Source organism: Ceratotherium simum, chromosome 20 (assembly GCF_057802395.1).
Source record: "Ceratotherium simum simum isolate JZ-2026a chromosome 20, ASM5780239v1, whole genome shotgun sequence".
NCBI lineage: Eukaryota > Metazoa > Chordata > Mammalia > Perissodactyla > Rhinocerotidae > Ceratotherium > Ceratotherium simum.
The window spans coordinates 2161047-2179263 of NC_141919.1; the positions used below are offsets into that span (position 1 = coordinate 2161047).

Below are 18217 nucleotides of genomic sequence, written 5' to 3' on the forward strand. Positions count from 1 at the left end.
CAGTTATTTAATATTAATTTCATGCTAAATGAATCATTATGAAACACTTGTGAGGAAAATTATTTTTAAGCTCATTTAAAAACATAAGTTATTACTTTCTGCAGGCAATAAAAATGTGCTCCATTAGTTATAACACACCATGATTCGTGGGAATGCATGCTCTAAATACGAATGCATTTTTTACTGAACTAAAGAAAATCAGACTAAAATTGCTTTAATATATTTTTTTGAAGCAGAGTGTATCATTGCTTGATGGAAAAAGGACAGATTTTTGTTTTCTGGGAATTGTTTCAGAGATTGCACAATGATAGAGCTGTTTGTCCATTCTACAATGCTCACAAAATTTCAGTAACTGGATAGGAGAGTCTCTTGCCTTCGTGTCCCTTGGTGTGGTTTCAGTCCTCCCCCCCCCTTTAATGAAACTTGCTTCTCTCTTGAGTTTATCTCATTTTGACAACTATATATGTATTGATCTATGCTGCTGGAAGAGATGTTGATTAAATAAAGATTCCCTTCACCAGACGAAGCTTCACAAGAGCTGAGAATACTTTTTTTCTCACCACAGTAACCCCAGATCCTACTACATTGCCCTCAGCGGAGTTCAGCTGCTAGCAACAGAGATCTAAAATAATAGTAGTTGAAGCAAAACAGATTTATTTTTCTTTATTATAAAAGAGGTCCAGAGTTAGGCAAACCAGGTGACTCCCATGATTACTGGGGACCCAGGGTTCTTCTACTTCTTTTGCTCTGCCATCCCTATTCCATGACCGTCATCCTTGAGAGTACCTTATGGTCCAAGATGACTGGAACTCCAGCCATCTTGCCCTTACACTAGGTAGGAAGCAGGAGAAAGAGGGAAAGGGCTAAAAAGCTCCTTGCCTATTGTCTTTCTACCTTTTAAGAAGACTTTCTGAAAGTCCCACCAAACAGCTTCCACTTATCTCTCACTGGCTACAACTTAGTGACATGGCCACCCCTAACAGCAAGGGAGTCTGGGAAATGTAGTCTTTTTTTATTGGGCACATTGCCATGCTAATTAAAAGGAGTGTTCTCATACTAATAAGGGGAAGAAGTGGTCAAATGATGAGGTTTTTGTCAAGCAAAATTTATTCAATTTACAAGATTGGTCTTTGAGACTTCCCTCCATCTTTTCTTGAAGTTAAAAATGTTTTTTAAAATTGAAATGATGGTAGATTCTTTCCCCCTAAAGTCTTTACTTGACCAAATAAAAAGTTGGTAACTCTGTTAGTCCTCTAATATTACTGACATTTTACTGGCCCAACAAATCCAAAATCTAGGGAACTCTGACTATATAAGTGACCTGTAAGATTTCTCCCAACTCCAAGATACTCAGACAGATCTGTCTTCAACACAGCCTATATGTTTCATACCTTCTGCTAGGTATCCACTGATTAACTTATCAAGTAGGCTCAGCCAAAGTGCTAAAGCCCAGTGTAAAGAACAGCTACCACCTCCAGGTCCTCAGTCAGCACTTGCTCTGCAGTAAGGGAGAGAAACTCATTGATGTCAGAAGACGTAAAGAGGTGATTGTTGCGAGGATATGGGGGAATCTCATGGATAACTAAGAACCAAAAAATAAGCATAGTCAGTTTGCCTTAAAATTGGGCTTAAAAATAGAAAGTTGGGAATGGAAGCTACCCTCTTTCTCTCATGGAGTAACATGGCCTTTCAACTTCTTTTTTGCTTTTCTCTGCCAACCAACTTTCTTTGATAACATGTTTTTTCTTCTTCCAGTAACTGTGGTTGGCATGGGGTGCCAACCAGGCATGTGGTGCCACAGGAGCCATGGCTCCTGTGGTGTAAAGGTGGTACAATCTCTCAGTGTTACAACTCCCAAACTCCCCAACAATAGCTTGATTGGTTCAGCAAGGGCCAGTTACCATTCCTGGTTTAAGCAGCTGTGGCAGGGAGTGGGGTGATTAGTACAAACATGTCTTCCTAAGGTGCATTCTTTCAGCAGAGCTTAGGGAGTGAGCACATCGGGGGAAAGGGTGGTACTAGGCAACGGTTACAATATATTTCCGTTTTTCCATTAATTTCCACCTCTGGCAGCTGTTTCCTGACCTCAGGTGCTTATTCCCTATCAGGGTGGCAGATCAAAGACCTTCAATATTACTGGCACCATCTCTTGAAGCATTTATGCACAAACATTATTTTTACTGTTTTCTTCTCCAATTCAACACACATTTCCTCAGTCAGAATGTTTTAAGAGAAAAGAATGTTGTGATTAACATGCATGAGCCTCTGGGGTCACATCACCCCCTACCCCACTTCTACCCCACCAAGAACTTGGGAAGTGCTCTGGTACCCAGCCTGGGGCATGAGCAAGAGTGTAGCCAAGTAGCAAGAAGCACAAATACCAGAGTCAACCTACTTGGATTTGAAGGTACCACACCTACTAGTAGAGATTGCTCTGTGCGTCAGTTTCTGTATCTGTGAAATTGGAATATTACCTACCACATAAAATCACATAAGAATTAAAGAAAATAATCAGGCCCAGGAATCAGCCCAGTGCCTGGGACTTCATAAACAGTCATTATTTACAGTTGAGATACCAGAGGCAAATATCAGAGCAACAGACAAGACAGTGTTGAGTGTTAGGGTGTCAGAGAGCCGGAAACTAGGTGGGTGTCCAGACTAATTCTGAAAACATGACTCGTACTACATTGGCTAGAATCCAAGACAGTTGATTCTGTTTGTTGAATTTTGAAGGAAGGTTTGATAATGTCAGGTAGCACTCAGCTGTGGTGTTTTTCCCTCTACAATGTAAAGATTTTAATGTACTGATTCCATTAAAATGGATTCTAATTCTAATTATTTCTAAGGATGAAATAATTTCCACCTACACAAGCCATTTTTCATTTTTGCCACATTATTTGTGAGTGGACTCTGTACTATAACCAAAACCGTTTCTGGAGGCACACATACTCAATTTTATGAGCCAATTAAAAATAGGATTCATATCTAAGTATTTGTTTTCCAGGAAACTTTTCAGGCATTTTACAAAGTGACCATCTCATTACTGCTTCAAGTATTAGGAGAGTGCCATACATACGGATGCCAGATAAAATGAATGTCTATAATTCCCCACAAATTTACATTTGGATATTTATACTATATATGTTACCCATTTAGGTCTAAATATGATGTCCTTTCATCTACCATAAAGTTGAATGAGCCTAGCAACTCTTTATTAACCATTGAATTAAAAAGGCACAAAACCGCAAAATGCCAAGACCTCAATTATTAACACTATAAACACTAGATATGATTTTTCAGCAAATATGTAAAAGAATTTGAGTACCAAAATAGATATTTTCTCTAAAGAAATACATGGTTTAATTGCTTCCTTTGCTGGTAAATGCCAAGACTTAAACATTAACTTGCTCACATTTGTCACCACAAACACAATGCCTTACATCTTATGGCCAAGGTACATGATGAGTGTCACTCAAACATATTTCTCTCTACACAGCCTCTGCTTTGGATTTACCCACAGTGAACTATGCACACATCAAAACAGCACAGACTTCCTTAGCTGGCAGGGAATATTTTGAAGAATGGATTTAACACCTGATTCCTTAATACAGTTGCAGAGCCTGCCAATTTTGTCTCAAATTCTGGATTGGTCCCCTTTTGTAACTCCCTTTAAAAAAACTGTTGCTACCACTAACCTACACACTAACTTTGTCACTTCGAAGCTATATAACCTTGGTAAATTACCTAATCTCTGAATTCAGTTTTCTCTTTAGTAAAATGAGTATTCCTTCATTACAGAAGGCTGAAAGTGTCTGAATATTTTTATTACTTGCCTACACTGCCTTGTAGTATTTTTAAAGCACCCATGAAGTTGTAGTTTTATGATCACGAGGCATCGATTTAAAACAATTTTAAAGCTTGAGGTTAGGTTCCTCAGATTATTATTGTTTACCATTTAAACATCTATGAAAAACCTTCATGCATTACTAAGTTCACGAATAAAAAAAAAAATCCAAGACAAGTGAACACTATTGACATGAACGGAAGTTTATAGAAAATGCTGCTTTCCAATTATTTAAGTGGTTTAAACATAGCGCTGAACTGATCTGAACCTGAATCAAACATTCTACGGAACTGATTAACCCAGAGAAGAGTCCTCGTTTGTGAGACCACAGCTAAAAAATCATATTCTAGGCCCTGTCTAGAGGTTTTACCGTCTTGACAAAGACTCACTGTTTCTTAAAAAAAAAATTTCCATTTTACCCCCTCTGCACTTTGAATAGAATCTTCAAATAACTGGTCAATTACCGGGCTTTTTCTCCTCGGATCCTCCCTGCCGTCTAGACCTTGCCCGAGACTACAGCCCGGGCGGCCGCAGAGGCCCCACTCGCCCCGGAGCCGCTCGGCAAGGCCGACTTCCGGCGAGCCGGAGCTGGGTCCCCGCCCCCACGAGCCCGAGATTCGTCGGAATTTTCCCGCGATGCCGCAGGGGGCGCGCGGGGCCGCTCGCCAGACCCCAGAGTGCACTGCGGGCACGTGCGCGCGCGCGCGCGGCTCCACTGCCGAGCTACCGCGGGAAAATTCCAAAAAAGTCTGAACAAAACAAAAAGCCTGTACGAGGCAAACCCAAATTTTCAAGCCACAGAACCCGGGCGGTGGCGTCCTTTCCGCCACTGCTCAAACTGCTGAAGCAGCTCTGGCGCGGACCACCCGGTAAGAGAGAGACCGCAGGAGGAGAGCGAAGACAGCCGCTTCCCTCGGGGGGGTCTGTTGGACACGTTAGAGAGGGAGGGAAGACTCGCGAGAACGTCTGCGCTCTCTGCGCCTCTAGGTGGGCAAGGGGGCCCCCCCGCCGCGGGTAGTAGCTGAGGAGGGGAGGTGAGGAGGAGGGGCGGTGGGAAGGGGCGTGAGGCGGTGCCAGCCCCCGGAGGCGGGGCCTCTGACGAGGGACGTGGTCAGAGGGCGGGACCGGCTTCGGGGGTGGATCCAGCGGAGGGGTCACGCGGAACCGAGACCCCAGAGCGGTGGTAGCTGGGAGTTGGCGTTTTGGTGGTTTTTGTCCGTTAAGCGCAGGCAGCTACGTCTTAAAAGGAGAGGAACAAAGGTGAATTTCTTGTTCCCGGGTCCTGGGAGCTTGAAAACCTCGCTTCCAGCACATCACCCTCTTGAGCTGGCCGCACACTCTGCGCCCCCGCCGCCGGGACAACTGGGAGGGGGGCGACGCCCAATTAGGGGAGCCCGGGCGCGGTTGTGGGCCCTCCTGCCCCCAGGCCTTTCTTCCCGAGGGCTGGGAGGTTCTGATGGGCGAGCGTCTCCTCACAATTCTTTCTCTGAACGCCAGGCTGGATCACTTCCAAAGCCCTTGAGAGATTTTTTTGGGGTGGTGTTTATTGGCTTGTTTTTTTGTATTTTTTATGTGGGGGCGTTTACAACCACGAACCCTTTGTGGTCATGTTGTATGGGCTAGACGTCTGGAGGGGGGAAAAGATTTGGAGTTTTTGAAACATGAGAAATTTGGGACCAGCATTTTAAGGAAGGAGGACTAGGAATTTTCTAGCAAAGACCTGTCTGTGCTTTTGTGCTAATCGGAAACTGTTGGAAAGCTCCTGGGTTCCTGGTTTCATTCTAACCTGTGTCCCATTTAATGCAACTTAACTGTGATGTGGTTGACTTAGCATTTATCAGACGAGCAGGGCACTTTTGGGCCACCCAACTTCAGCTATTTATGGATGTCACTCACCTTCGGTAATGTGCAGCTCTGAGCATTTTTTCATTACTCCCCTCAAGAGGAGAAGAAAGGTTGTTACAAATGATAGAATTCATACCATGTGTTGGGATCATTTGTTACATAAGCTTAGATAGAAAACATGTTCATTGTGACTTTATCCATTAAACTTAAATCGAATTGATGTTTCTATCTAATGTACTGTGCCAGATACACATGGAAATAAGCACTCATATACATTACTCATATACATGTACAAGAAAGACTTCATCAAAAAAGAATTTGCTTTCCCTAGTTACATCAAAGGCCTCTTTTCCAGAGTAAAAGTTAGATCCTGCTTCTTTAGAATTGGACTAATTATACTTTGGTGTATTATACATTTTAATTCATTTTTTCATTATTGAGTCATATTCCTCTTGATTTCTTGAAAAACGTTTACTAAGGCTCCAGAAAAGAAAGGCGAACTGTATGTTGGAATTTTTTGTTCTTTTCTCTGATGAAAAGCATTAACTTGATTGATTGGCTGGATGTGGAAGATGTGTTGCTTCGTGTATGTGAAACTGTGCATGTACATTTTAAAATAGTATTTTAAACCAGTTCCATATTTCAGCAAATAGTTCCAGTAACAATTATACAAATTTTGTATTTATGAAAACCAGCTACAGGGAGGCCAGCCTGGCCAGTAGAAGGTTGGATTGATTACTTAGGCCACAGAGAGCACCAGAGAAATCGCGCATGTGTGGCGGTTCCAAGTTGGTAGTGGTGGAGCCTCAAATCAAGCTCAAAATCAGCACCAAATGGATATATAAAATTTTGTTTTAGGCTGGGGTATGTATATTCTCTGTCCTCGTTTATGGATCCTGAATGATTGACTTTTTACTATGAAAGAACATGTATAGGAGTACATTGAGTTTGCAGTATTTTAATGAAAATGCAGTAGGAGAAAAGGAAAAACTTAAAAATTCATCAGAAAAGTTACATAATGCAAATCTTGAGCCTTTTATTTTCTACTAAATATCAAACCTTTTTTGGACTCAGTTTGGAAGAGACCTTGCAGAGTTATCTGTTTCATTCTCTTAGGCTCTTCATTAACTCTGCTGGGTATGTAGAAATCATTTCCCTGTAAGATCTCTACTATAGGAACGTCTATAATCTTCCTGATACCTTTCTCTAGTTACATTAAGGCAGATTTTGTATGGAAATCAGCTGTTTGAGACTATGTACCCTGTTTTCTAAAGAATTAAGTGATTTTTAGTAAATTTAGTAGATTTTGGAATTGTGCAGTGATCACCACAATTCAGTGTTAGAACATTTGCATCAGCCTAACAAGTTTGCACGTGCAAGTTCATAGTCAATCCTGGCTCTGGGTTTCAGCCTCAGGCAACTGTTGATTTACTGTCTCTGTAGATTAGCCTTTTCTGGACATTTAATATAAATGGATTCATAAATAAGTGCTGTCTTGTGTCTGATTTCTTTCACTTAGTGTAATGTTTTTGAGATTCATCCATGTTGTGGCATGTATCAGTAGTTTGTTCTTGTTTGTTGCTGAATAGTGTCCCATTATATGGATATACCACGTTTTGTTTATCCATTCATCAGTTGATGGACATTTGAGTTGCTTCTTTTTGTTGTTAGTGCAGTTGAATTGATTCCTACTTCTAGCAACCCTTTGTACTCCAGAGCTGAACCCTTCTGCCATCTTTTTGCACCATCCTCATGTCTTCTGGCACTATATCAGAGAGTGCTCTGCTGCCATTCATAGGGTTTTCATGGCCAATTGCAGAAGTGGGTGGCCAGGTCCATCTTCCTAGTCTGTCTAGTCTGGAAGCTCTGCTGAAACCTGTCCACCATGGGTGACCCTGCTGATATTTGAAATATCAGTGGCATAGCTTTCAGCATCACAGCAACATATAGCCACCACAGTACAACTAAAAGACAGGTGGTGTGATGTTCTGACTGGGAAACGAACCTGGGCTGTGGCGGTGAGAGCACTGAATCTTAACTACTAGACCACCACGGCTGGTTTGAGTTTCTTCTACTTTTTGGCTATTATGAATAGTGTTGCAGTGAGCGTTCATGTGCAAGCCTTTGGTTGCACATATGTTTTCATTTTCCTTGCATAGCTACCTATGAGTGGAATTGCTGTGTTGTATAGTTAGTTCATGTTTAACCTTTTAAGAAACTGCCAAACTGTTTTCTGTTGTGACTGTACCATTTTGTATTCCCACCAGCAATGAATGAGGGTTTCAGTTTTTCCACATTTCCACGTGTTGTGTCTTTTTTAATAGTCATCCTAGGGGATGTGAGGTAGTATCTTATTGTGGTTTTAATTTGCATTTCCCTATTGGCTAATGATGTTGAACATATTTTCATGTGCTTATTAGTAATTCCTAGTGTCGCCTTCGAAATGTCTGTTGAAATCTTTTGTCTATTTTTTAATTGGGTTGTTTGTCTTATTATTGAGTTGTAAGTATTCTTTGTATATTCTGGATACAAGCCCATTATCAGATATGTGTTTTGCAAATAATGTCTCCTAGTGTTACTTGTCTTTTTGTTTTCTTTGTGGTATCTTTTGAAGCACAGAAGTTTTTAATTTTGAGGAAGTCCAGTTAATCAAAAATTTTTTTTGATTATATGTTAGGGTCAATTTCTGTTAACTTTTGTGTATGGTATGAAATATGGGTCCAAATTCATCTTTTTGTATGTGGATGTCCAGTTGTCCCAGGACTATTTTCTGAAAAAAACTGTCATTTCCCCCATTTCATTGCCTTGGCACTTTTGTCAAAAATCAATTGGCCATAAATCATTTCTAGACTCTTATTTCTGTATCAAGTATCTGTATGCCTATTCTTATACCATCACCACACTGTCTTGATTATGGTAGCTTTATAGTAAATTTTGAAATTGCGTAGCATAAGTCTTCCAGTGTTTTTCTCCTGTTCCAAATTGTTTTGGCTATTCTAGGTTCCTTACATTTCCATATTAATTTTAGTATCGGCTTGTCATTATTTCCCAAAAAGCCTGCTGTGATGGATTTTGATAGAAATTGCATTGACTCTGTAGATCTGTTTGGGGAAGAACTGTCATCTTAACGTGAACATGGAATGTTTAGATCTTTAATTTCTCTCAGCACTGTTTTGTAATTTTCAGTGTACAAATCTTGCCCTTGTTTTGTTAACTTTATTTCAAAGTGTTTCATTTTTGATGCTTTGTGAATAGAATTGTTTTTCAAATTTCATTTTTGGATTATTCATTGTCAGTATGTAAAAATGCAATTGATTTTTGTATAGTAATCTTATATCCTGCAACATTGCTTGTTTATTACATCAAGCAGGTTTTTTGTGAATTCGTTAGAATTTTCTATGTACACTATCATGTCATCTGTGAATATAGACAGTTTTGCTTCTCTTTGCAGCTGGATATCTTTAATTTTTTTCTTTTTTCCTTTTCTTTTTTGCTTAAAACCTCCAGTACATTGCAGAATAGAAGTGGGGAGAGTGGACATTCTTGACTTGTTCCTGATCTTAGGGGAAAGCATTTAATCTTTTACTAATAGATATGATGTTAGCTGTAAGTTTTTCCTAAATGCTCTTGATCAGGTTGAGGAACTTTCTTCTGTTCCTAGATTAAGAGTTCTTACCATGAATAAATGTTGGATTTTGTCAGATGCTCTTCTCCATTTATTGACATGACCATGTGGTTTAGTTTCTTTGTTCTGTTAATATAATTTATTATATTAATTGATTCCTTTTTTTTTGGTGAGGAAGATTAGCCCTGAGGTAACATCCATTGCCAATCTTCCTCTTTTTGCTGAAGAAGATTGGCACTGGGCTAACATCTGTGTCCATCTTCCTTTACTTTATATGGGATGCAGCCACAGCATGGCTTGACAAGCAGTGCATTAGTCAGCACCTGGGAGCCGAATCTGCAAACCCCAGGCCACTGAAGCGGAGCATGTGAACTTAACTGCTGTGCCACTGTTGTAATAGTTTATGACATTATGAAATTTTAGGTACGTTATTGTTTGTCAGTCACCATATAAATGCCTCCCTTCATCCCTTGTGCCCACTCCCCAACCCCATTGCCCCTGGTAGCCACCAAACTGTTCTCTCTGTCTGTGTGTTAGTTTATCTTCCACATGTGAGTGAAATCACGCAGTGTTTGTCTTTCTTTCTGTGCTTTATTTTGCTTAACATAATGCCTTCCAGGTCCGTCCATGTTTTTGCAAATGGGACAATTTTGTCTTTTTTATGGCTGAGTAGTATTCCATTGTATACATATGCCACATCTTCTTTATCCATTCATCAGTAGAGGGACACTTGGGTTGCTTCCCCTTCTTGGCTATAGTGAGTAATGCTGCAATGAACATAGGGGTGCATGAGCCTCTTTGGATTGTTGATTTCGGAATCTTTGGATAAATACCCAGTGGTGGGATAGCTGGATCATAAGGTATTTCTATTTGTAATTTTCTGAGGAATCTCCCTACTATTTTCCATAGAGGCTACACCAGTTTGCATTCCCACCAGCAGTGAATTAGGGTTCCCATTTCTCCACAACCTTGCCAACATTTGTTGTTTTTTGTCTTGGTGATTATAGCCATTCTAACGGGTGTAAGGTGATATCTTAGTGTAGTTTTGATTTGCATTTCCCTGGTGATTACTGATGTTGAACATCTTTTCATGTGCCTGTTGGCCATCTGTATATCTTCTTTGGAGAAGTATCTGTTCATATCTTCTGCCCATTTTTTGATTGGCTTGTTTGTTTTTTTGTTGTTCAGTTGTGTGAGTTCTTTATATATTATGGACATTAACCCCTTGTCGGATATATGATGTGCAGATATTTTCCCCCAGCTAGTGGGTTGTCTATTTATTTTGATCCTGGTTTAATTTGCCTTGCAGAAGCTCTTTAGTCTGATGAAGTCTCACTTGTTTATTTTTTCTTTTGTTTCCCTTGTCCAAGTAGACATGGAATTCAGAAAGATCCCTCTATGATCAATGTCAGATAATGTACTGCCTATATTTTCTTCCAGGAGTTTTACAGTTTCAGGTCTCACCTTCAAGTCTTTGATCCATTTTGAGTTAATTTTTGTGTATGGTGAAAGAAAATGGTCTACTTTCATTCTTTTGCATGTGGCTGTCCAGTTTTCCCGGCACCATTTATTGAAGAGACTTTCCTTTCTCCATTGTATGTTCTTAGCTCCTTCGTCAAAGATTAGCTGTCCGTAAATGTGTGGTTTTATTTCTTGGCTTTCAGTGCTGTTCCATTGATCTGTGTGTCTGTTTTTGACCTAGTAACATGCTGTTTGTATTACTATAGCTTTGTAGTATATTTTGAAGTCAGGGATTGTGATGCCTTCACCTTAATTCTTTTTTCTCAGGATTGCTTTAGCTATTTGGGGTCTTTTGTTGCCCCATATGAATTTTAGTATTCTTTTGTTATAGTTCTGTGAAGAATGTCATTGGGATTCTGATTGGGATTGCATTGAATCTGTAGATTGCTTTAGGTAGTATGGACATTTTAACTATGTTTATTTTTCCAATCTATGTGCATGGAATATTTTTACATTTCTTTGTCATCATCGATTTCTTTAAATAATGTCTTATAGTTTTCAATGTATAGGTCTTTCACCTCCTTGGTTAAATTTGTTCCTAGGTATTTTCTTCTTTTTGTTGCGATTGTAAATGAGATTATCTTTTTGAGTTCTCTTTCTGTTTGTTATTAGCATATAGAAATGCAACTGATTTTTATAAGTTCATTTTGTATCCTGCAACTTTGCTGTAGTTGTTATTTCTAATAGTTTTCCAATGGATTCTTCAGGGTTTTCTATATATAAAATCATGTCGTCTGCAAACTGCGAGAGTTTCACTTCTTTGTTGCCTGTTTGGATTCCTTTTATTCCTTTTTCTTGCCTAATTGCTCTGGCCAAAACCTCCAGTACTACGTTGAATAAGAGTGGCAAGAGTGGCCACCCTTGTCTTGTTCCTGTTCTCACAGGGATGGCTTTCAATTTTTCCCTGTTGGATGTGATGTTGGCTGTGGGTTTGTTGTATATGGCCGTTATTATGTTGAGGTACTTTGCTTCTATACCCATTTTGTTGAGAGTTTTTATCATAAATGGACGTTGGATCTTGTCAGATGCTTTCTCTGCATCTATCGAGATGATCGTATGTGGTTTTTATTCCTCGTTCTGTTAATGTGGTGTATCACGTTGATTGATTTGCAGATGTTGAACCATCCCTGTGTCCCTGGTATAAATCCCACTTGATCATGGTGTATTATCTTTTTAATGTATTGCTGTATTTGGTTTGCCAATATTTTGTTGAGGATTTTTTGCATCTATGTTCATCAACAATATTGGCCTGTAGTTTTCCTTCTTTGTGTTGTCCTTCTCTGGCTTTGGGATCAGGGTGATGGTGGCCTCGTAGAATGAGTTAGGAGATGTTCCATCTTCCTCTATTTTTTAGAATAGTTTGAGAAGGATAGATATTAAATCTTTGAATGCCTGGTAAAATTCACCAGAGAAGCCATCTGGTCCTGGACTTTTATTTTTTGGGAGATTTTTGATTACTATTTCAATCTCTTTACTTGTGATTGTTCTATTCAGATTCTCTATTTCTTCTTGATTCTCTTTTGGGAAGTGGTATGAGTCTAAGAATTTATCCATTTTTTCTAGGGTACCCAATTTGTTGGCATATAGTTTTTCATAGTATTCTTTTATAATCTTTTGTATTTCTGTGGTATCCATTGTAATTTCTCCTCTTTCACTTCTAATTTTATTTATATGAGCCTTCTCTCTTTTTGTGTTAGTGAGTCTGGCTAAGGGTTTGTCAATTTTTTTTATCTTCTTAAAGAACCATCTCTTTGTTTCATTGATCCTTTCTACTGTTTTTTTTGGTCTGTTTCAATTTTATTTATTTGTGCTCTAATTTTTATTATTTTCCCCCCTCTGATGACTTTGATCTTTGTTTGTTCTTTTTCTAATTCTGTTAAGTGTAGTTGAAGGTTGCTTGTTTGGGATTTTTCTTTTTGTTAAGGTGGTCCTGTATTGCTATGAGTTTCCCTCTCAGGACCACTTTTGCTGCATCCTGTATGAGATGGTATGTTGTATTTTCATTTTCATTTGTCTCCAGATATTTTTTGATCTCTCCTTTACTTTCTTCAGTGATCCATTAGTTGTTAAGTAGCATGTTGTTTAGTCTCCACATCTTTGTCACTTTCCCAGTTTTTTTCTTGTTGTTGATTTCTAGTTTCATAGCATTATGGTCAGAGAAGACGCTTGTTATGATTTCAATCTTCTTAAATTTGTAGAGGCTTGCTTTGTTTCCCAGCATATGGTCTATACTTGAGAATGTTCCATGCATGCTGGAGAAGAACGTGTAATCTGCTGTGTTTGGATGGAGTGCTCTATGTATATCTAGTAAGTCCATCTCATCTAGCTTTTTGTTTAAGTCCACTATTTGCTTGTTGACGTTCTGTCTGGATGCTCTATCCATTGATGTAAGTGGGGTGTTAAGATCCCCTACTATTAGTGTGTTGTTGTTGTTGTTGTCTCCTTTTAGGTTTGTTAATAGTTGCTTTATGTACTTTGGTGCTCCTGTGTTAGGTGTTTATATATTTATAAATGATATGTCTTCTTGGTGCAGTGTCCCTTTTATTATTATATATTGCCCCTATTTGTCTCTCATTGCCTGTTTTATCTCGAAGTCTACTTTGTCTGATATAAGTATGGCAGCACCTGCTTTCTTTGGTTTGCCATTAGCTTGGAGTATTGTCTTCCATCCTGTCACTCTGAGCCTGTGTTTGTCTGTAGAGCTGAGATGTGTTTTCTGGAGGCAGCATATTGTTGGATCTTGTTTTTAATCCATCCTGCCACTCTGCGTCTTTTGATTGGAGAATTCAATCCATTTACATTTAGAGTGATTACTGATATATGAGGGCTTACTGTTGTTATTTTATTGCTCATTTTCTGGTTCTGTTGCATTTACTTTGTGTCTCGTCCCATGTGTTTCAGAGTACCAATTCAGTTTGGTAGTTCTGTATGATGGTTTTCTTAGTTTTCTCTTTATTTATCATATGTGTCTCTGTTCTGATTATTTGTTTAGTGGTTACCATGAGGTTTGTATAAAAACTTTCATAGATGAGATAGTCCATTTTCTGACGGCCTCTTATTTCCTTAGACTAAGTTGATTCCATCCCTTTCCTCTTCCTCTTCCAAGTTATTATTGTCACAACTTATTCCATCTTGTATTGTGAGTTTGTTTGAAGTGATGAGGTTATGTTTATTTTTGGTATTTTCCTTCCCTTAATCTTTAGTGCTATAATTAAGTGTTTGCTAACCCATTCTGATACAGAGCTGCAATTTTTCTGATTTTGTCTACCTATTTTTCTCCTTGCTCAAAGTTTTGTATCCCCTTTGTCTTTTTTTTCAGGCATTAGGACCTTATTGAGCATTGTAGTGGAGTTCTTGTGGCCATGATGTCCCTTCGCTTTTGTATATCTGGGGTATTTGCTATTTCTCCCTCATATCTGAAGGATATTTTCACTGGATAGAGTAATCTTGGCTGAAAGTGTTTGTCTGTCGAAATTTTGAATATATGATACCACTCTCTCCTAGCCTGTAAAGTTTTGCCGAGAAATTGGCTGAGAGCCTGATAGGAATTCCTTTGTACGTTATTTTTTTTTGTCTTGCTGCCCTTGATATGTTTTCTTTATCATTGATTTTTGCCAGCTTTACTACGATATGCCTTGAAGAGGGTCTTTTCATGTTGATATATTTAGGAGATCTGTTGACGTCATTCACTTGTATTTCCATCTCCTTCCCCAGGTTTACAAAAGGTTCTCAGCTGGGCCGGCCTGGTGGCGCAAGCAGTTAAGTGCGCATGCTCCGCTGCGGCAGCCCGGGGTTCGCTGGATCGGATCCCAGGCACGCACCAATGCTCCGCTTGGCAAGCCATGCTGTGGCAGCATCCCATATAAAGTGGTGGAAGATGGGTACAGATGTTAGCCCAGGGCCAGTCTTCCTCAGCAAAAAGAGGAGGATTGGCAGATGTTAGCTCAGGGCTGATCCTCCTCACAAAGGGAAAAAAAAAAAAAAAGTTCTCAGCTATTATTTCTTTGAACAAGCTCTCTGCTCCTTTTTCCCTCTTATTTCTCTGGAATATCTATAATCCTTATGTTGCATTTCCTGATTGAATCGGATATTTCTCAGAGAATTTCTTCATTTCTTTTTAGTTTTGGTTCTCTCTGCTCTTCCATCTGGAGCATTTCTGCATTCCTATCCTCAATGTTGCTAATTCTTTCCTCCATATTATCAGCTCTGTTCTCTAAAGATTCCAGATTTTTTTTTATCTTCTCCATTGTGTTTTTCATCTCCAACATTTCTTATTGGTTTTTCTTTGTAGTTTCAATCTCTTTTGTGAAAAACTTCTTAATTTCATTGAATTGTATATCTGTGTTTTCTTGTAGTTTGTTGAGCTTTTTTATGATAGCTATTTTGAATTCTCTGTTGTTTAGGTTATAAATTTCTGTGCCTTCAGGATTGATTTCTGCGTGTTTGTCCTTTTCCTTTTGGTCTAGAGATTTAATATATTTTTGCATAGTGCCTAAGGGCGTTGGCTTATTTTTCCTCCTTCTGAAGATATCTCGCTTTCACTTGCTGCCACTGTGTGGGGGTCAAGAGCTCTGTATTCTGAGCCCACTGTGATCCGTGGGCGCTCTGGCCCACCAGCTGTGCTGGTGTTCTGGGCGGGGGGAGGGGTCTTTCTTTTGCGTACCCAGTCCTGGGGGCTTCTTGTTGTTCCCTCACTGTCTGCTCTCCTGGGGTCCTAGCTTGATGAAGACACCCTTGCAAAAGTTCAGTTCCCTCCATATGGGAATTTCCCACAGGCTGTGAGAGAACTTGGAGAGCTACAGTTTTCCCATGGAGGGCTGCTCCTCCCTCTTCTGTCTCTGAGAGCCACGTGGTTCTGGAGGGGAGGGGCTCTTTCTTTTGCCTGCTCCGTCCCGGGGGCTTCTTGTTCTTCCCTCACTATCTGCTCTCCTGGAGTGCTAACTTGCTGAAGACACCCCCGCAACAATTCTGTCCCCTCTGTGTGGGAATTTTCCACAGGCTGTGAGAGAACTTGGAGAGTGACTGTTTTCCTGCGGAAGGCCGCCCTCCCCCTCACCCCCCCCCCCCAGAGAGCCGCGTGGTCTTGGTCCCTGGGTCGCTGTTGTTGCGGAAGGAGAGGATTTCTCCCTACTTCCTTCTACTTCCTCTGGGGGTACCAGCACCTCCACCTTCAGATGTAAGGCTGTATGGGTCTCTCAGATGTCTTTTGTGTTGTGTGAATATCCTCTGTTGGTATTTGAATGTCTTGTTTGTTGTATCTTAGGGGGGCAGAGTCTAAGGGGGAAAGCTCACTCCACTGTAGTGCTGATGTCACTCATCTATTAATTGATTTTTTACTGTTATACAGACATTGCATTCCTGGGATAAATCCCACTTGACCATGGTGCATAATCCTTTTTATATGCTACTAGATTTGGTTTGGTAATATTTTGTTTAGGATATTTGTGTCTGTGTTCATAAGGAATATTGGTGGGTAATTTTCTTGTGATGTCTTTGTCTGATTTTAGTCTTATGCTAATACATATCTTAGAATGAGTTGTTCAGTGTTCCGTCCTCTTATATTTTCTGAAAGAGGATTAGTATTATTCCTTCTTTAAATATTTGATAGAATTCACCCATGAAGTTATCTGTTCCTGGATTCTTCTTTATGGGAAAATTTTAAATTACAAATTTAGTTTCTTGTTATAGGACCGTTTTGATTTTCTCTCTCTTCTTGAGTACGTTTTGGTAATTTGTTTCTCTCTAGGATTTTTTTTTCATTATCTAAGTTATGTAATTTGGTGACATAAAAGTTGTTCAGTTTTCCCTTAAAATCCTTTTTATATCTATAGAGTCAGTAATGATGGCCCGTTTCATTTCTGATTTTGGTAATTTGTATCTTTTCTCTTTTTTTCCTTGATTGAAGTAGCTAAATGTTTGTCAATTTTGTTGATTTTTTTCAAAGAACCAACTTTTTCTTTCATGAGTTTATTGTTTTTCTGTTTTCTGTTCAATCAGTCCCTGCTCTAATCTTTATTATATCTTTCCGTCTGCTTGCTTTGGGATATTTGGTCTTGTTTTTCTAGTTTCTTAGGTTTATTCTTAAGTTATTGATTTGAGACCATTATTCTTTTTTAATGCAGCTGTTCAAAGCTACAGGTTTTCTGTTCAAACACTGCTTAAGCAGCATCCCACAAATTTTGATATGTTGTGTTTTTGTTTTCATTAAGTTCAAGATATTTTCTAATTTCCTTTGCAATTTCTTTTTTGACCCATTGGCTACCTAACAAGATAGAGCTATCATCTTACAAGTGAACAAGCGTTTAGCTTTTCCCGAAATGAGCAGATGCACAATTCCAAGAGTCGTTGTATTTATTGCTAACTGTATTACTTTTCAAAATGATCCACAGTCCCACAGAACTTCTGTTGCCTAAAAACTAAATTGCAAGTTAACTTCCAACAACTTGTATATAAAATAAAAGTGGGAATGGGAGAGAAGGAAGTTTGCTAATATATATAAATGAATACATACATATAATAAGCAAATATCCAAAACTACTACAGTCTTTGTTTCTGTAGTTGGCCACAAGGCCATAATTGACAACTATGACTTCTTTCCACTACCTAGTCTGTATTTCCTTTGCCCTCAGCTGGAGCCTTAGATGGTTGTGTTTTTTTACCTAGTGAATAAGCAAACCTTTATTCCTGAAGGATCTGAGCTGTAAAGCCTTCTCTTGCTCTGATTCCAGCTCTATATGTGACTCTATAGGTGAGTCAGAATAGCACATGCAAATGTGGTATATGTTGCCTCCAAAATTCAAAAAGACCTACGTCAGTTTTATGCTTCTTTGCCTGGTAGATGGTGCAACGTGGAAAACTTATAATTCACCTTGTAGAAGATATCTCAATGTGTACCAGACTGGGAATCAGCAAACTATGGCCTGTAGGCAAAATCTGGCCTGCTGTCTGTTTTTGTATGACCTATGAGGTAACAGTGTTTTTTATATTTTTAAGTGTTTGGTGGGAAGCAAAGAAGAATATATGGCAAAGACCATATATTGTCCCAAAGCCTAAAATATTTACTGTGTGGACCTCTACAGAAGTTTGCTAACTTCTGTTCCAAACGATTAAATCCCAATAAGTTCACTGATGTAGGGAACCCATGAATTTTTGTGGGGTTTATCTCCCACCCACTTGTTGGCATATGTCTTATTAAGGCATCTAAAGTACTTTCTACTTCTTGTTCATCAGGTCCAATCAGCAAGTAGACCAATGTATTTTATGTTATGTCAAGACAAGTACCTCTAGCTCCTGCAGCCCACATGGCTTCCCCAGTGCCCAGCTCCTGTAGCTTGACTGTCTCCTCCAGCATGTGGCTGCTTCAATGTGGGGCTCCTGGGTGC

At 39.4% G+C, this 18217-nt stretch overlaps 1 protein-coding gene across 7 annotated transcripts in view; it reads left to right on the forward strand.

Moving 5' to 3' along the window:
- Positions 1 to 4538: 4538 nt before the first annotated feature.
- Positions 4539 to 18217, forward strand: part of FANCC (FA complementation group C) — a 265045-nt gene continuing 251366 nt past the window's right edge. For 3 of the 7 annotated variants that reach the window (XM_087444298.1, XM_087444294.1, XM_087444297.1), the window contains exon 1: positions 4539 to 4713. The gene's annotated coding sequence lies outside the window, so the exon portion shown is untranslated. Of the gene's footprint in view, positions 4832 to 4970; positions 5105 to 18217 lie in introns of those variants that run through there. The other 4 variants (XM_087444295.1, XM_087444301.1, XM_087444296.1 and 1 more) reach the window with 2 other exon arrangements.